This window comes from Adiantum capillus-veneris, chromosome 4, assembly GCF_014529385.1.
Source record: "Adiantum capillus-veneris isolate H3 chromosome 4, ASM1452938v2, whole genome shotgun sequence".
Classification (NCBI taxonomy): Eukaryota; Viridiplantae; Streptophyta; class Polypodiopsida; order Polypodiales; family Pteridaceae; genus Adiantum; species Adiantum capillus-veneris.
In genome coordinates, this window is record NC_140934.1 from 131,398,227 (window position 1) to 131,419,146 (window position 20,920).

Below are 20,920 nucleotides of genomic sequence, written 5' to 3' on the forward strand. Positions count from 1 at the left end.
GGACTCATAGAGACTATGTCATCTTTGACACCAAGAACGTAGAGAAGAGTCAAACAAGCACCATGATGGCCGAGCACTATTACAGAGAACCTCTCCTCATCAAGTAAGACTCATCAATCAATTGAATATGACACCCATGATCTTTGAACTTCGAGATGGAGATCAAAATCCTATGAGCATCAGGCACATAGTGAACATCATGGAGCACAAGAATACTCCCACTAGCAAAGTGCAAATGAATGTCATTCACACCATGAACACCATCCTGTCTCAGAGAAAAAAATGTGCTAAACCACTCCCCTGCGAGGAGTAACATGGCATAAAGAACTTTTGTCCAACTTCCAATCGTGAGACAAAGTCCACGAATGTCTAGGTGAACCTGTGGAAGTGGGAGTGTCTACCACACTTGTACTCTTACCAACAACCAATGGAAATGTTCGATGTCTCCAACACCTGAAACAATATCTCTTCATGTGCCCTAGTCTGCCACAATGCCAACAAATCACATGTTTGCGCCTCTGAGATGTGCCTGATTTACCAACATGTGCATCCAATGACAAACTATCATTGTAAGATGCCATAACTAAGTGCAAAAAAAGTCTATAGATCAGCCCACACAAAGTATACATGCATTTTCCACAAGAGCATAACCGATCAACACAATGCAAAATGAAAACCAGCTGATCAAACACCTGCCACCAAAACTACGGCAAAGATCGCATAAAGCACATAACCCTCTACCAAAACCAAGAAACAATCATGCATAAATTGTGACCATAAACAGTGAGAGCGCAAGCAAAATGACCATCTGCATAGGCACAAGCCAAAACTTGGCTAAAAAAACTCTCTAGCACCTAAGATAGTGCATAAAACCTAGCAGAGTCTCTTCTGTAACTGGAAAAAAATGTCACTAGAAAACAAGGGAATAAACAATGCCAAAACACTATGGCACAATGGCAAACAATTTGGAAACCTCTCAACTAGAATCAATGAGCATAAAGCTCCCGCAATGTCAATACATGAGTTGTACCTGCTGCACAAGACACTGCAAACCTGTGAGCTAATTGCCAAGCTCACCCAGTGTGGTATTGAGGCATACATACACTAATCCCCCACATTCAGAGAATACCACACAAGCCCTAACTGAAACCTGCAATTAGGACCTGGACCGCATTAAATGATTCCATAAAATTGATGGGAAAATTTTGCTAGAGTTTCGGTAGTATTTCGGGTATCTGACCATAACAACCATACATGCCATAAATATGCTCAAAACCATGAGCAAATCATGCGGAAAATTTGCACTCAAGCATACATCATATCCTCCCACCTGAGAGAAAACCGCCAATTCTACTCTCACACCCGAGAGAAAACCATGTGCAAAATCCTCAATGCACAACAAACAATCATAGGCTGCTGTTGCAAAAATTTTAGAGTTCAAATCAGTCCAAATGGACATCACCATCGTGTTTGGAGTGTGCCAAAACCCCAAGCTACACCCTAACCTTGCATAAATTGCATTCCAAGTGCAATTTGAATTAAGTTTAATCATATATGTGATCTCATGTTGGCTACTCAGATTGGAAGGATTGAATAGCTATGCGAGCAAATATTCTCAGGTATAGGAATTTAGGTTCAGATATCGTGCATGCATAATTGGGCGCATCATAACATCCATCAGAGTGTCTATCGATAATGCTTTCAAGGGACAATAAGCCTCCGTTACTCCCTTGATTGGGAAATTGAGGCTTCATGTCCAAAGCTTCATCAACAAAGAGGACTTTTTCATCTCCCATCTCCAACATGAGGATGTTATCCTAGGGGCACCTTGGTCAAGGTAGACTCTTCTATGAGTTCGAGATGAGTTTTGACCATAGCTAAAGTCTTTGTTGATTGTTAGTTTGATTGCAATCATACAATTTTACAATGTTCAACCTTTGCTACATGTAGATAGTTCCACCTATAGACCATCTTTTAGGAAGGGAACAGATTCACACACGATATGGTTGGAGCTTCACTCTATGCGAATTGAGTGAGTGAGCCCCTTATTCATATGTATATAAAGAATAAGGTATCTGTATACGTGTGGGCAGTGTAAAGAATGAGGATGCAAGAGAGCTACACAAGACAAGCACAAAGCACACAGAGATGGAAAGCTTCTTCTTCTTCTTCACAGAAAAGAGAGTACAAAATGACTAAGTGCTAAAGCTGAAAAGTAGCACATATGTACATGCGGTCACTAAGTGTGAACTCGCTAGAAGCGTACTAGGCTGGCACTATAAGTGTAGTCCAGCTGTAGAATCACTGGCAGAGATCCTCCGTGTCGGTCACCTAACGCGCCAGTGAGTAAATGCCGTAAGCGGCCAAGACCCGTAGTGGATGCCAGCTCAAGGTGTAGAGCTCGACATCTCAACAGGCAGGGGGATATGGTGAGTGACCAGACTTTGGGTGGGCGCATGAGCCTTTACCCCAGCCAAACTACTAGTATGTACAATGAAATATAAGTGAGAGACTCTCTCAACCTACATCCACTGGCTCACTCCGTAGATGTGCATGTAGTTGTATCCGCTCTAGCACCAAGGAAGTGTGTGCAACACTACTAGAGCCTGCATGCAAGTCTTGCAAGTATCCACTGAACCTTGCAATGCTCCATAATGCATCATGCTAGTTTCAGTCATCGAACGACTAACAATGCCAAGTGCAAATGCTCCCACTGTAGCTGCTATCTCAGGCCTCAACCTCAAAAGGTCATACATTAGTGCCCCAAACGCTGACGAAATCTGTGTGACCTCGGCTAACATGTCCCTATCAACTGCCTCTACACTATCTGCAATCCCTGCATCATCAAGACTAGAGACAAATAGATGTGGAAAAATAAGGGTACTCAACATTGTGATCGCTCCCTGCATCCATCATACCATGCTCTACCTGTCCTAGCATAACCATGCCAACATCTAGCATAAGAATATCAAAGAACTCCAATTTAATCGTTCATCTCCATGGCAGAGGCATCTCTATCCGCAGAAGATGAATCCGTTGTGTCTTGCTGAGCATGGCCATTGGCTGCTCTAACTCTGTATCTACAAACATGACATGCACATTTCTCTGGAGCTCATCCGCAAAAGTGCATGTCTACAAAGTCACTCAGACTGCATTGTCTCGCACATGTAACTCAGTGCTCTGCTCACTGACTTGCAAAGCGTCAGAATCTTTCACCACCGCCGGTGACTACTCTAGTTGTGCACTCAAAAAATAGTGTCCTCCTCTACATGTCTTTCCTCAGACCCTGCATGTACAATGAGCAAAGTGTCACGCTGCTCATCAACAAAGTGTACTCGCCTAGACTGCGAATGTCCACATGGCAATGGACTCAAAGATACTATGTCATCTTTGACACCAAGAACGTTGAGAAGAGTCAAACGAGCACCACGGTGGATGAGCACTATCACTCCTCATCAAGTAAGACTCAACAATCAACTAAACATGACACCCATGATCTCTGAACTTCGAGACGGAGATCAAAATCCTATGAGCATCAGGCACATACTGAACATCATGGAGCACAAGCATACTCCCACTGGCAAAGTGGAAATGAATGTCACTCACACCCTGAACACCATCCTGTCTCAGAGAAAAAAAGGTGCTAAACCACTCCCCTACGAGGAGTAACATTCATAAAGCATTGTTGTCCAGCTTCCAATCGTGAGTCAAAGTCCACGCATGTCTAGGTGAACATGTGGAAGTAGGATTGTCTACCACATTCGTACTCTCACCAACAACCAATGGAAACATTCTATGTCTCCAACGCCTGAAACAATGTCTCCTCAGGTGCCCTAGTCTACCACAATGCCAACAAATCACATGCTTGCATCTCTGAGATCTTCTTGATACACCAACATGTGTATCCAATGAAGAATTGTCACCACAAGATGCCATAACTAAGTGCAAAATGAGTCTATAGATCAGCCCACACAAAGTGTAAATGCACTGTTCACAAGAGCATAACTGTTCAACACAATGCAAAAGAAAACCAACTGATCAAACAGCTACCACCAAAACTATGGCAAAGATTGCATAAAGCGCATAACCCTCTACCAAAACCAAGAAACAATCATGCATAAATTGTGACCATACGCAATGAGAGCACAAGCAAAATGACCATCTGCATAGGCACAAGCCAAAACTTGGCTAAAACAACTCTCTAGCACCTAAGACAACGCATAAAACTTGGCAAAAAAATGGTAGTGTCTCCTCTGTAGCTGGAGAAAAATGTCACCAAAAAACGAGGGAATAAACAATGCCAAACAAAATGGTGAACAATTTGAGAATCTCTCGACTAGAATCAATGAGCATAAACCTCCCGCTATGTGAGTACATGATTTGTAACTGCTCCACAAGAATCTACTGCAAACTTGTGAGCTAATCACCAAGCTCACCCAGTGAGGTATCGAGGGATACATGCATTGATCTCCCACATACAGAGAATACTGCACAAGCCCTAAGTGCAACCTGCAATCAGGACCTAGACAACATCAAATCATGCGCATAAAACTGATGGGAAAAATTTGCAAGATTTTTGGTAGTATCTCGGCTATCTGACCATAACAACCATACATGCAATAAATATGCTCGAAACCATGTGCAAAATTTTCACTCAAGCATACATCATATCCTCCCACTTGAGAGAAAGCCTACCACCAATACCACTCTCACACCCAAGAGAAAACCATGTGCAGAATCCTCAATGCACAACAAACAATCATAGGCTGCTGTTGCAAAAATTTTAGAGTTCAAAATTAGTCCAAATGGACATCACCATCGCGTATGGAGTGTGCCAAAACCCCATGCTACACCCTGACCTTGCATAAATCGCATTCCGTGTGCAATTTGAATAAAGTTTGATCATGTTAGGACAAGGGCAAGGCCAAGGACTCATGGACTGGGCCAAGGGCCGGACTAGGCAATGTGGAAAGGGAATCCAGCTAGGGCAAAGGGCTAGGAGCGTGGCCTATATAGTGGGAGGTTGGGAGGTGGATTCTAGGCACTAGTCTCCCCTAGGAATTACACTGGTATCAAGAGCCAAGTTACTTTTTTTGGGAAAGGAGGGCGTGGTGATTCTAAGCCAAAGAAAGATTTTGCATGTTGCATGCCGTGGAGACTTTCTCTTGCTAAGGGAGGAAGGCGAAGTCGAAGAGCGTGTGTAGGGGGGCTTGGGAAGGAGGAGCCGTCGGGTGAAGGTGCAGCAAATCGGCCGCCGCTGAAGGGCTCAACAGGAGCTCCATGGCGCGCTGAGCAACTCTTGACACGGGGGCGGCGCTAGATTCTCATCACCTTGATCGGGCTCAACTCCACTTGCCTTGCGCGCTGTCTGCTCGACGGCCATAGCTCTGTGAGCTTTGTGTTCACATCCAAAACGCCTAAGGCCCTTGGCCTTAGGACTTAAAGTCACCTAAGGGCGAGTACCCACATCGCATCAAGCAGGTCGCATCGCAGCTTCGAACCCAAGATAATCGCACACTTTTACCACATACTCGGCTATGATCGGCAAAGGGGCCGGCAATTAGATACTACCCTGCGTGCTGTGTGCAGAAAATCAGCAAGTTGATAAATTTTCCAAAGGGATTCATTGGCAATCGTATTCATAGAGTCAATTACATTAAAGCAATAACAATTGCTATGGATACGGCCACAACGTGTCAAAGCAGGGTACCCGCACGGTTGGATTTGCGGATTGATTACAACTTGGACAACCAACATAATTAGCACGGCTAATTACCGTTTGCGGTGCCAATTACGAGTAGGGATTATTTTTCCGCGACTCAAGGTATTTTTTCTTTTGTTCCTTCTCCTGCACGGTGTTGCCATGGATTCAGATATTAATATGACTTTTGATTTCGAGCATCAAACACCTGATCCTACCCGTGTGATGGCTCGCGGCCGGATGCTCTCACGGAGAGTGCCCGCGACGCTACGGCGGGTGACGACGTATATGAACTGCTTGATATTCAAGAATTTTGTGCACTTCAGACATGCATATTAGTCATGGAAGGAAATTTTGCATCTTTAAATGAAAACGTCACTAAATTATCTACATTAGTGATACAACTTAGGTAGCAGGCCAAGGGCCCTATTGCCACACACATGCATGAGCAAACTACTACTCAGGGACAAGGCCCTTCTGCTCATGGATAGGGTCCATCTCCAGATTCTTTGCACACTCTCGCTACAAGGGAGGTGGATGAGTTGTTGAAAAACACCAAACCACCAACTTTTAAGGGAGAAGATCGAGATCGCAATAAGGATACAGTGAATATCTTTCTCAAAAAGTGGGATAGAATTCACGCCTTACGGCATACTCCGGATGCAGTCAGAGCATTACAAACAAGCTTAACTCTAGAAGGCAAGGCCTACAAGTGGTGGATGTCTCTCAAGGAGAAGAATATCATACCACAGAGTTGGGCAACCTTTGAGGCTATGTTTCGCAAAGAATTTTTGTCTACAAATGAGGCAGATCGGAATTGGATGGCTTGGGACACGTGTTCCATGCGCCAATACCCATCATTGCTTGAATATATATATTTCACTACTATCGGGATTTTATCCTCAAGTTGGAAGGACTAGACACCTTTCAGCAAGTACATGGGTTTATCTGCAATCTGACGCCAGAACTTAAGAACCACGTCAAGACTCAAGACCCTAAAACACTTGAGGAAGACATAATGAAAGCACACATTCATGATGATCCAGATGAAAAGAAATCACATAATGAAGCAGCTAAAAAATCCAAGGGTTCCAAAGGTCCTCTCTCTCCTGAGGACTTTGATAAGGCTAAGAAAGAGAAATTATGTTTTCAATGCTTGGGAAGCGGTCATGGCAAAAAGGATTGTCCCAAGGGGAAATCTGCTGCTCATGGCAAGGAGAAAGCAGTGCACACGATGCAACTGCTGCCTCTTAAGTCTTCCTCAAGATTCTCTACAGTGGAGTAGCACACACCGAGGTGGTGCATGAATGCTGTCTCACAGCTTCCATGTGGCAACAGACCTTCGGACCACATGAGTTAGTACGCATGCATGGATCTCTGCTAGGGTACAAGGTGCGCATCTTGGTAGATGACGGTGCTATTCACAATTTCATTAATTTTGGATTGGTGAAAAAACTCAAATTGCCTCAAACTCCGAGTACCCACCGCTACAAGGTAGCAATGATAAATGGACATGATGCCGAAGTCTGGGATACTCAAGTCCGAGCTGTACCGTTGGAAGTACAAGGCTACTCCACATCCTTGGATTTTTAGGTTATGAACATGGAGAGGGCAGACGTGGTCCTTGGTAGGGAATGGTTGCATAGCCTATGACCATCACTGAAGCGTAGCTATGAGCACAACAGCTTGATGTTTGAATCCCATGGCGCACATATGTTGTTGTTAGGAGAGAAGGATGTACCTTCTTCACCACTGATATGTACAGCTGAGCTTATACAGCTCGTTTCTGATAATGAAATAGATCAAGTTTTATTGTGTTACTCATTGTCTCATTTGCTCTCTAACATTGAATATGTTGAACATTCCTCAACGCCGCATGCTTCTCTCTCATCTCTTCGACCAATGGCTACTTCCCAACAAGCAAAGGTTGCTAGTGATTTAAAATTTTTAAGGAATTTCACAATGTTTTTCCTAAAGATTTACCATCACGATTACTACCGACACGATCGGTGCAACATAGCATCGATGTGGTTGTAGGTAGTAAAACTGTCAGTAAACCACCCTACCACATGAGTTACTCTGAAGCTGCTGAGGTGGAACGTCAGCTTGCTTACTATCTTAATAGAGGGTTTATTCAATGGGCTTCTCCTATCCTATTAGTGAAGAAAAAAAACGGCAGTATACGCATGTGCGTAGACTAACGTGGCTTAAATGCGGTTACTGTTAAGAACAAGTACCCATTTGCCACGCGTGGATGAGTTGTTCGACAAGCTCACTCATGCTCGTATTTTTACAAAAATAGACTTGCGGTCGGGTTATCACCAAGTACGTATTCGACTTGTTGATATACCCAAAACTGCATTCCGAACAAGGTTTGAACACTACGAGTTTTTGGTTATGCCTTTTGGGTTAACCAATGCGCCCGCAACATTCATGACACTTATGGATAGTGTCTTGAGACCGTACTTGGGCAAACTTGTCATCGTTTTTTTCGATGACATTCTAGTATATAGTGCTTCTGAAGACTTACAACATCTGAGGTAGGTGTTCGAATTGTTACAAACAAATCAATTATATGCCAAGGAATCTAAGCGTGATTTTCTGAAGCAAGAAATTCACTATCTTGGGCATGTTATTTCAACTATTGGGCTACATATGGATCAATCCAAAGTGGATACAATTCGGCAGTGGCCTTCTCCTAAAAATATGAAAGAGTTACAATTTTTTTAAGGATTTGCAGGTTTTTATCGAAGGTTCGTTAAAAACTAAGCTAATATTGTTGTTCCCATGACGACCAACTGAAAGGCAAAGGAAAAGCTTTTCAGTGAGGACCCGCTCAACATCATAGTTCTGATACGCTCAAGGATGCATTAGCTACAACTCCAATACTAGCTATGGTAGATCCTTTGAAACCATTCGTTTTGGAAACGGATGCCAGTGACCGTGCTATTGGAGTAGTCCTGTTACAAGACGGGTGGCCAATTGCATTTGAAAGCAAGAAGCTTGATGCAGCAGGACAGAACTACTCTACTGTGCTCAGTTTGAGATTGTGTTTGACCATGAAAGCATCAAATGGTTTACACAACAAACCGATTTGAAGGGTCCGAAAGCCAGGTGGGCTGAGATTCTTTAGGAATATGACGTCAAGCTCTGGTATCGTAAAGGAAGATACAATGTGGTGGCTGATGCTCTTAGTCGTATGCCAGAGATCGATTCTAGTCTTTCTCTTGGAGTGCAGGATTGTGGTTAGAGGCCAATCGCTTTACATAGTGCATCCACATGCAGATGGATGTGTGCATTTTTACACTCCTTGAATTGTTTCAGAGCTAACAGATTTCGATTGCTATATACCTATCCCTTTTGAGAAATTTACCTTTCCCACGCCATAGGTTAGTTTCACCTACATGTTGAAGGGGGGAATTGTTGGCATAGGCATTCTCCATGTAGTCTAGGCTAGCATGCACCTCTACTGACATAGGCAGTGTTTTGATGAGCTCCTTCCTTGGATTTATGTAAGGTCTCATTTCCCACTCATTGTGTGCATCTCCATATCACACTTCAAATGCTCACTACATCGTTCTCTTGTATGAACATTATGATGATTATGTAGTCTGTTTGTTTCTATATTGTGTCTTCAACAATATCTTTACCTAACTACCAAGGAGAATGAGAAAATTTCCTTATTCTTAGGAGCATCAAAAGTGGTAACAATTTATCACAACACGAAAAAAAAAAAAGATGGAAAAGAGGAACCTAGTGCTATGCTAGGCTTCAGTAGTAGTGCTTTCAAACCGTGTGTATGGAACACTATGATAGCGAAAAGAAAAAAATTTGTGTTGAGGTTGATGAACGACCAAAAAAAAAAGGTTCCGAATTGTCCCCCTTGAGTGTGTCTTGCTTTGATTTCTGATAGAGGGGAGAACCATCCTCAAAGATAGTTCAGCCATATGGGGAAGTCAAATGGTAGGTAGATTCACTTCCCATCTTCTTCGCTTCTCTGAAGAAGAAGCTGAGTGAGTGTACACATTTTATACGGCCTCTTTGTCATCGTTTGCATCCAATCCCCTTACTAGCTTTTGAGCATCTTGACATTGCTTACGAAACCATTTCTAGCTCTGTGACACCTTGATTTATAGAGCCTCTTTGTCATTCCAATCCCTTTAGCGGCTTTTGAGCATCTTGACATTGCTTACGAAACCATTTCTAGCTCTGTGACACCTTGATTTATAGAGCCTCTTTGTCATTCCAATCCCTTTAGCGGCTTTTGAGCATCTGAACATTGTTTATGAAACCATTTTCTAGCTCTGCATCACGACGAAGATTTTTGTCTAGGCTTGTTTAAAATCAATGGCAACAAATGACTTTTCACAATTAACGATGAGCGGGCCTTGCAAGAAATCCTCCACCAACAAACAACAAGTGGCACCCGGCATAGCGAGCTCTGATCAGTGCTGCTAACGGGGGGGTAAGAGGCAAAACGTATGCACTGGCCGGGAATCGAACCCGGGTCTGTACCGTGGCAGGGTACTATTCTACCACTAGACCACCAGTGCTTGCATGCCAATGCGAGGGCTAAAAGTGAGGAGGGCGCTGTAGCCGCCACAAGCTTTCTACAGGCTGCTCACTTCCATTCGATGCCTGCAAGCTCTTGGTGCCTTAGTCTTCTGCTCTCTTTCGTTCGATGCCTGCCAGCTCTTGGTGCCTTAGTCCTCTGCTCTCTTTTGCAACGCAGGCACATGTATTACAATTGTGTCTTCCCTTACCTTCGGAAATGAGCAAAAGACGAGAGCTTCCTAATTAATCCTCCGTGTTCTATCCGGCAATCATAATCAAAACGAAGCGGGAGAGGAAACTGAAGCTTTAGGCCCCTCGCGGGGAAAAGTTTCCCACGATCACTCCAAGGACCAATGAGACATTTACCGCGCACGCTTGTGACACTCCTAAAACAAAACAAAATATGCATCACTTCTTCGCGCATTGTCCCACAATTTATACTCTCCGCCGTCGCTTGCATTCCGACATCCACTCCGCAAGAAGAACCCAAATAGAGAAAGACAATACGGGAACCAAAAAGCATAGCTTTCATGTTACTCCAACTTAGTTGGCATAACACTCGTGCTCTGCTCCACAGGAGGGAGAACGATGGCATCTAGTGTTTGTCATGGGAGAGGAATGTTGTACAACATGTGAGTACCAACAGAGACAATGAGTCATGGGTGCAGAATTGAGGGATCCTCTGCAAACATACTGCTCATGCTCCATCTCTCACGAATAGACCTTGCGTTGATATTGTAATGCATGTCAGTGTGAGGAGAGGAAAAGTGTTATGGATGTAAGATGACTAGATCTATGTGGATTAGTCGATTAAGCCAAATTGATTCTTTGCATGCCTCTGATGCTGCAACATATTCAGCCTCTGTAGTAGACTGAGTAACACAATCTTGTAATCTGGAACGCCATGATACTGCTCCACCAGCCAATGTAAATACATACCCTGACGTAGACCTTCGGTTGTCTAAGTCACCTGCATAATCTAAGTCTGTAAAACCCTTTACACTTAGCTCCTGACTCCCATAGCATATACACATACTCTTTGTAGCTTTCAGGTATCTCAATATTCCTTTCACTGCCTCCCAATGTTTCTTGCCTGGGTTTGACATGTATCGACTTACTACTCCCACTGCAAATGCAATGTCTGGGTGAGTAGCAATCATTGCATACGTCAAACTACCCACTACAGACGCATATGGAATCTTATCCATTTCAGCCTGTTCTTCCTCAGACACAGGACAATCTTGTTTGCTAAGTTTCACATATGGTGGCAATGGAACACTCAATGCCTTTCCATTCTCCATATTGAAACGTTGCAAAACCTTGTCAATATACTCTGTTTGAGATAACCAAATCAACTTCTTTGATCTGTCTCTCTCAATGTGCATACCAAGTATATGACTTGCCTCACCCATGTCTTTCATGTCAAATGATTTTTCCATCTTTGACTTCAAAGCTGAAATTTCTTCCAGGTGCTTGCCAGCAATCAACATGTCATCCACATACAAAATAAGGATCATCCAACTGCCATCCTTAGCCTTCTTTGTATATAGACAGTGATCGAACTCACTACGTTTGTAGCCTTGAGAAAGCATAAACTTGTGGAACTTATGGTACCATGCCCTTGGTGATTGTTTTAAGCCATAAAGACTCTTCAACAACTGGCATACCAAATCTTCCTTGCCTTTCTCAACAAACCCTTCTGGCTGCTACATGTAAATTTCCACATCTAAATCACCATGCAAGAACGCTGTCTTGACATCCATTTGGTGCAACACCAAATCTAATATGGCAACGAATGCAAGAAAGCATCTCAATGTAGTCATCTTGACCACCGGAGAGAAGACTTCATCAAAGTCAATGCTTTGTTCTTGCTGAAAGCCCTTGGCAACAAGCTTTGCTTTATACTTTGGCTGACTATCATGAGCGGTGATCTTATACCTGTAAACCCATTTACAAGGTAGAGCCTTTTTGCCCTGTGGTAATTTAACTAGCTTCCATGTCTGGTTTTTATGCAGAGCTGTCATCTCTGACTGCATGGCCAATTGCCAATTCCCGGAGTCCTTCATTTGCACTGCTTCCTTGTAACATGAAGGATCATTGCAATCAGTCAACATAACATAGTTCATAGATGGAACAAACCTATCAGGAGGTCGCGTGACATGTCCAGATCTACGCACAATAGGTGGCTCAGGCTCAGCCACAACTTGTGGCTCCACTCTATCCTGTCCTTGCTTCTCCTGAGCCCTGACATTTTGTCTTGCACGTGCAGGTCCATCTTCTTGGAAGACAACTCTTCTAATCTCCTCAACCCTCTCTGGTTTAGAATGATATTTGGATTCATTAAAGTGAACATCATTGCTGCGGACAACCTTTCTAGATTCGGGATCGCAAAGTCTGTACCCCATCTCGCCAGAATTACCATAGCCTAGAAAGATGCACTTTCTACTCTTTGGCTCAAGTTTGTTCCTAAATTCCTTTGGAACGTGAGTATATGCCTCACAACCAAAGACTCTGAGATGCTTGTATGAGGGCATTTTGCCTGACCATACCATCTCTGGCACTGAATCCTTCTGCAAAACCTTGCTAGGAGATCTATTTACAAGATGAACAGCTGTTGATACAGCTTCAGCCCAAAACCCATTTGGCAGCTGTGCATTAGACAACATACTTCTGACCTTCTCTTGTATGGTCCTATTCATCCTCTCAGCAACACCATTTTGAGGAGGATTGTAAGGAGCAGTAAGTTCACGTTTTATACCTTTTGACTCACAAAAGTCCTGAAAGGCCTTTGAAACATACTCTCCACCATTCTCAGTGCGTAAGCATTTAAGCTTCTTGCCACTCTGATTCTCCACAAGTGTCACAAACGTTTTGAAAACACTAAACGCTTCATCCTTGTGCTTGAGAAAGTAAACCCATACTTTCCTCAAGTAATCATCTATAAATGTCATAAAGTAAGAAGCTCCCCCTAGAGATAGGTTAGGCATAGGTCCACACAAATCACTATGAACAAGTGCCAACTGTGTATCTCTTCTACTACTTCTATGCTTATGTGGCTGCTGTGTTTGCTTACCATACAGACAATGTTCACAGAATTCAAAATCATTAAATGAGAAGCTAGGAAAATAACCAGAACGAGACAAGATTTCCATTCCCTTCTTGGACATATGTCCTAACTGGCTATGCCACAAAGAAGTGTTCGGCTGCTCGGTTACATTGATTACATTTTTAGAGACATTTGATACATAAATCATGTAAAGTCCTCCAGAATTTTCTCCATGTGCTACTGTCATGGAACCCTTGGATATCTTCCACATGTTCTGTCCAAAAGTGGTGACGTAGCCAGCATTATCAAGTAAACATGTGCTGATCAAGCTCTTTGTAATTGCGGGAACATGTTTCACATTTTTCAACGTGAAAGAAGAGCCATTATGAAACTTCAATTGAACATCTCCAACACCTAAGATCTCACATGTCTGCCCATTGCCTAGCCCAACATGATCTTTAGTGGTCACATAAGAGGTAAACCACTCCTTGTTTGGAGACACATGAAGTGATGCCCCTAAGTCTATAATCTAGTCACTCAGTGCATTTCCATCAGATGTTGTAAGAAGAGCTGAGTCCATTGTATTCTTCAAGAAGTAGATGTCTCCTGACACTAGACTTTCATCCTCTGCAACAGTGTTTGTCACATTTATTTCTTGAATCTTCACTGAGGACTTGTTCTTCTCACCATGGTCTTCAGCTTTCTCTTTGCCTTTTTCTGCTTTCCATTCTCTGCAGTCTCTTTTCATGTGACCCTTCTTACCACAATGGTAGCATTCTATGTCACTCTTGCCTTTAGCACCGCGGGACTTGCTACGAGACTGATCCCTCTTTCCACCTTTGTAGTTTTCTTTGGTCCTTCCCCTGACAACTAAGGCTGTTCCTTTGCCTTTGTCCATTGTCTTTCTGTTGGTTTCTTCAGTAAGCAGACTGCCTTCTACACCTGCTATGGTCAAACCATCTGGAGGTGCAGAATTACTCAAAGCTGTGCAAAAAGTGTCACAACTTTCTGGCAATGTGATCAATAGGAACATAGCTCTAATAGGTTCATCAAACTTGACACCTTGAGCTGACAATTGACTGTAGATTGTGTTGAATTCATTCAAATGATTAGACATAGGTGTCCCTTCTTTCATCTTCAAGTCAACAAGCTTCTTAAGCCAGTACACGTGTGAAGCTGCACTTTGCTTCTCATAAAGATCACTCAGCTTTAACCATGCTTGATAATCCGACATCTTGTCTGCTACATTGAAGTAAACGCTTTCTGCCAAAGTCAGCATAATGATAGAAAGTTCCAATTGATCCATTTCGCTCCATTCATCTTCGTCCATATCTTCTGGTTTTATCCCCTTGAGCTTTATAGGTTTTATCTGCTTCTTTTGTACCAACACGTGCCAAATCTGCTTCTTCCACAATGGGAAATTGGTTCCATCCAGCTTCTTGATATTGTAAAGAGAAGTGTCCTGTGATCCAGCCATAGCTACGCTTCACAGTAGTTTACTTTCCTGGGAAAAATTCAGCAGAGTTTCCCCTATATAAACTGACCTCTGAACCAATATCAACCTGGCAAATGAACCAAGAAAGATTCAGATTCTGCATAAATTTTGGCAGAGTCTCCTTTGTAAAATGGCTCTGGTGTACTCAAAAAATTGACCAAAAAACAGCTCAAAAAACCACTGTTCTCTCTAACACTGTAAGCTGTGGGTAAACATGTCCTCCACCTGTACTGTCTCTCACTGTCCTGTCACTGACGTGTAAGCATAGACTACGACAATGCCTCAACGGCAGTAAAGCAAAGATGCAATCCCAACTGTCTAACTCACAGTCAATACATCCTAGCTGCCTATCTAAGGGTGCTCGAGGGATCGCTCCAAGACCTGTATCACCGAAAGGATCTCAACATTCGAGAATCCCCTAACTCAATAAAACCTCACTCGACCCTCAACAAAGGCTGCAGTAAATCTGACAGTACATAGACTTCCCACAAAGTCATACATCCACAAATTTCCCACTATATGTAGTAACCGCTGCGGTGGTTGTTTGCTGTGTGACTCACAGCCAGCAAACCCTCAACAGACATACATCATCTCTGACAATACATCCTATGTGGAAGTACCTGCAATGTCAGGATGAAATCTGGAATATCAAGCAGCAAACACAAGCTACCTGATGAACTAGTGGATGTCGCCTACAATCTGTGTAGATGCGCCCGTGTCGTATGTGACATGCCTCCAAGAACTGTGAGCCGTCCTTCGATGTGTATACATCCACAAATTAGCACTCTGGGAGTGCCGATATCCTCAGCACCTGCAGTCGTAGGCCGAAACCCCAAATTTGCAGAGTCGGATGTGCACCCGCCGAGACCACATAGTCGAAAATGGCCTGCGTAGAACTTTGTCGAAGCCGAACGGTGGCCGAGATGACCTCAGAATGAAATTCTGAGAACACCAAGCCCTTCGGGCCCTCCCACAGGAATTGGGGCCGTGTCTTTGCCTATCGAATCTCACGCCAATCTGAGCAGGTGACTGGCTACCTACAAATGCTGCCCCAAGCCTCGATCTGAGCTCTGATACCAGTTGAAGGAGTACGAGCGGAAGTGCGACGCGAGAGAGAGTGCGAGAAGAAGAGCACGACGATATGGTGAACTCGCTCTACTGTAATGTGTAGAGCATAGTGAGTTCTTATTAGGTTTTTACAAAAGAATATGTGTACATACCTGGCAGCCCGCCCACTTACCTGGGCGACCACATTGGGCTTTATACCCCAACAAATAATATAACGTCCGTCGTAGGTGATAGGGTGTCCGTGAGCCATGAGGGTTAACATGCCCCCCTTCCTGATGTAGATTCCGTTCTCGGAAGCTATTGAGTTGAAGCTCGTTCGTTGAGGTGGAAGAGCATTTGAGATGAATGTCCTTAGCCTTCTTCAGTCACTGCAAAATCAAACAACATTGGCACAGTAATTGCATTCTCATATACAATTAAAAAGCATATACAGTTGTAGGCAGACAATTTGATTGGTAGCATAATTCTAAACCATTTGTCATCAATAAACATTAAATTGCAATATAATCAAATGGATAAACAGTTGGGAAGGTAAAAAACTAAACAAGTTTGGGGTCGCTAATTAACGGTTGAAAGACACTAAAGATCGAATATTAATACCATGGGTAAGCTTCTCAATTTTCTCTGGTCAATTAAGTTGTTTAATCGCGAGAGCCAAGTATTTTATGTCTGAGGGCTGACTAGAGGCTATACCTAGAAGACCTTGTAGTTAAGCAATGATAAAAGAAATTTCTCATGAAATCATCGCCTGACTGATTACCTTTTCTTTGACCCCCCAAAGTCTTTTTCACAGTGATTCAATTTTGATGTGTGTGCTTATTTTGTATGCCTCGGGTTTTTTGCTTTTCAAGGAAAAGCGCCCACATTGGGAACCTCTAGGGCTCTAAAACCATAGGCGATACATGTGAGTGAAGTACCAAATCAAGCTAAGATTTCTCTTCCAGCTTAAGATTTTACATTGTGGCACTTTGATTTGTTTTTGTTTGTTCGTTTTCAGCATCTTAATTTTTTAACTTTTGGGGGGTCATATAATACTGTTACACCTCCCGAGGCTCATCACACTAGTAAACTCCCTTTATAATACTTAAGCTAAAGGTCAATAGGGACTAAGCCCACTAGAAAGCCCTAGTACATTTCACACAATGCTGCCTAAATCGGAGTAAGAACCTAAGTAACCATTGATTATTAGGAAGGCATTTCCCATGGTATTAAGAGAAGATCTATAACACTTAGCTTGGACAAACTAGCTTAGTCGGACTGCTTGATTTTTAAACCTAGACGAGTGATTATGACAAAAAATTACATTGAATTTAATGTTTGATACTAAGCAAATGTGTTGAATATTATGCTACCAATCACAATTAAAGCAGACAAACATGGATGCAAAAAAGATAAGGGGCAATGCTAATGGACAAGAAACACCTGTTTGTGTTGATGGTCGTGCTTGATTTGAAGTGTGAATGAGAGAAAGATTCCATGAAGGTCCAAATCCTAACAACAGCAACACGCTCCTGTACACACGAGGAAACACAAAGAATACCTCTAGGAGGCACATCAGTGGGAAGAAAGAACTTTTCTAATCACTAAACTCTAAAACAAAACTCCTATCGTACTAATCCTACCTACCCTCCATCACTCGAGTGATGAGGATCAAAGGTGTTTTATGACATAGGTTTCTGTTTCAGTGTATCGGATGTGAATGTATAGGTCTGGGTTAATGTTTTGACTTTTATTGTGCATACTCGTTTGCTAATTGCTCTTGCTCTTGCTCTTTACTATTTTTGTTTTTTGTGAGTATAAGGGTTTATATATACATTCCCTAAGATTGGAGATTAAGAGGTCAGGGAAAGAAGGTTGAGAGGGGAGTGAGTGAATGATGACTCTCAGCAAACACTCCCCCCTTCCTTGGGTAGATCATATCGTTTGAAATATGCTCGTCACCCTTTGAAACCAATTGTTCTAGTTGGTAATAGGTGGGGATTTTTGCCAATAGTTTTCTATTACCTTAGGTGCCTCGTCGAGTTGAAACGGTGATAAGGTACTCTCCCAGGATCAAACTTGAAGTGGTTCATCAGATGATTCTTGAACACTGGGAGGTGTGGATTCCTTTGTAGTTTCATGGAGGTCCACTATTGCAGATGGAGGCTGTGGAGAAGCTTTTACCTCTATGGATGCATTATATGAGGAGCTAGAAGCTTCATGGGACTCCCCCCTTCCTGAGCTAGGTGGAACAAATCGTTCTTTCTTTGGTACCCAAACTAGCTCTGGAGCGGGTGTGTAGCATTCTATGATTTTTTTCTTTCCACGATCATCAATTCGTTTTGAAGCTATAGGATTGGGCGCACATGGGTCAGGTGGACCGGTAAGAACACAATATACGTTTTGGCACACATATTTGATTATTTCCTTGATAGTAGCCTAGGAATCCAATGCCACGTTTCCTTACATTTCTTGGAGTGAGTGGGATGTTTCTTACAAGGCTTTTGTTTTTTAGCACTAGCTATGGTTGCTAAAGAATCTTTAGAGACCCACTTGTATATTTTCTTTGCTATATTAGGATGAGTCTTGTCAAAAGCTACATGCATTGCTTCTAGCATATTTAAGGGTACGGGCATTTCATCCCCCTCAGGTGTTACCCAGGTCGTCCCCCTATTTCCCCAAGTGTCTATGGTTGCTGCTAGGTGGACCCAATCCACATTTTCCGACTCAGTCATCCCAAGTAGTACAACCATATAAGGAGAATCTTCCCCAACATCAGTGTCCTCTTTACACGTGTAACAATACTGCAATGGGGCCGAGTGAACTGTGGTGTCAGATCTATGATCGATTATAAACCTATTTCCTAGAGGATGTGCTCGACCAGTCACAAGATCCACTCGAATGACAGAATCTTGGAACTGCAAGTAGACATGGTTTTTAAACCAGTCATGCACCATTTTTGATTCCCTCATGAAAGGACGTCCTAAGATCATCTCAGATGCCATAGTGTGCTTGAGGAAATCCATAACAATGAAGGTAATTCTTATTTTATGTCCAAAGACCTTGATCTTGAGATCTTCTAGCATCCCAATAGGTTTAACAATAGACCCATTGGCCATCTTCACTACTAAGGTTGTGGTCGCAAGGTGAGGTCTTCCCATAGTTTCCCAGCAATTTTTAGTCACAATGCTAACCCCAGCGCCACCATCAAGGATTCCCTTCACAGTTAATCTCTTAGTAGTGATTGGTATGGTTGCATTGGATTCATCACCCTCAAAGTATTGTCCCAACTTATTAACAGGTATTTCTATAACAAGGTTCTCATCTAGGTTGGGTTGTGGATCTAAGTGTTCCTCCTCTATTGGCATCTCCCTAGCTCCATCCATTTGTGCAAATTGTGGTAGCCCAAAATTTTGTTCTCCATTGAGGAAGGCTCGAAGAGCTGAGACTAGCTCAGGGTCTTTATATAGTTTGGACATGATGGTGGTTCTAACTTTTGAAGACATGAAATCCATCAATCTGGCAATGTTTAACGACACTTTTTGGACTTCAGTCCCTTGACGTGGGGAAGATGGGATCTCCATTTCTTTGATAGGATCAGGTAGGCCCTTTGTAAACATACTTTCTATCAAGAAGTGAGTACGACCACTTTCCCATGACTTTAAGTCACTTTTTTTTTGGATGACACTAGGTATGGCTAAGGGTCTATGGACTTGGTGAGGTTGTTGTTGCGTAGGGAAAACGGTGTCTGTAATCTGGATCTGCCTAGGTGCTAGTTCTAGATCCCTTTGGGTATCTTCTACCAAACTCCTTAATTGCTTGACTCGCTTGATCTCCTATGTAGGGTTTGGATAAGTTCCTATCTTCTTCTTGGATCTTGGCCATTGCGACTCATGAAGATTTTCCTTGTTGGTTTCTATCTTAGTGGTCGTTTTGGTGTCCATGGTTTCACCTAAATCAAAATCCTCTTCAACGTCGTTCATATATACGGGGTCGTCACCAGTCCCTATGTTGGTCTTTGAACTGGGGTCTGACTTCGCTGCTTTTTGCGATCTCTTCCTTCGTGTTTTCTTATTTTTTGGAGATTGGGCAATTGATGCCGTGTCTCTTTCCTCAAGAATATAATTTTGTTTTTGGAGCATCGATTGTGTGAGTACATTTACTGGTACCACAGGTGTACTTTGTGATGGCTCCTCAGTAACTTCAATCAAGTTTAATGGTGTGATATTCGGTGCATTTGGATTATTTGGACATTGGACAATCAAATGATCTATGCCACATCGATTACACATGAGTATTGGCATTGTAGACGTGCTCGCTTGATTGGTTTGCTTTAGTGTGGCGTTCTTTTGTAGCCTAATAGGACACTCGGCTACACGATGTGGACCTCCACACTCATAACATTGAAGAGGTGGTCTCTTAGCAATGTAATTGATATTTTGGCCTCTTGTAGCAAGAGCAGCTACTTGATAGACAGGTTTGACTTGTTCCCAATAGTCCTCCATGTAGTATTTTGTACTTTCTTCAAGCACATCCATCCCATAGGCAATATTAGGATCTATATCTTCCTCACAACCTTCCAAAGAAGCAATAGATAACTCACAACCTACTTGATTCACAAAAGTGATTCTCGGATGTGGTGGTTGCGGTCCTAGCACTTGAGGTGGTAAGGGTGTTGTTTGAACAACATGTTGGGCCCTAGGGACCATGTGTTGTGCCATTTGTTCAAGAGGTGGGGCCGGAATCAATGCAGGCACTCAAGGTGTGTCTGTCCATGCTAAGGTTGGTCTATTGGCCATCGCGCGCTTAAATACTATGCAATCCTTAGCTTGATGACCATACCTTCCATAGGCATTGCAGTTCCCATTGAATTTTACTCTAAAGTAGGGCACTCACTGGTACTATGCGGTCCATAGAATACTGAGCACCATTGTTGCTCCCTTCTTGGATACATATGATTGTTTTGCGGAGCACGATTGTCTCTAAGAATCTCTTGAATAGCCTTGGTGAGATCTGCTAAAGTCATCTCAGATATCTTTGGCTCCTTAGCAATAGGCTTTAGGATCATTGGCTGATG

General features: G+C 42.9%; 1 non-coding gene across 1 annotated transcript; it reads right to left on the reverse strand.

Moving 5' to 3' along the window:
- Positions 1 to 10,183: 10,183 nt before the first annotated feature.
- TRNAG-GCC (transfer RNA glycine (anticodon GCC)) lies at positions 10,184 to 10,254 on the reverse strand. The gene has a single exon. It is a non-coding gene; the product is annotated as a tRNA-Gly (tRNA).
- Between the last annotated feature and the right edge of the window lie 10,666 nt (positions 10,255 to 20,920).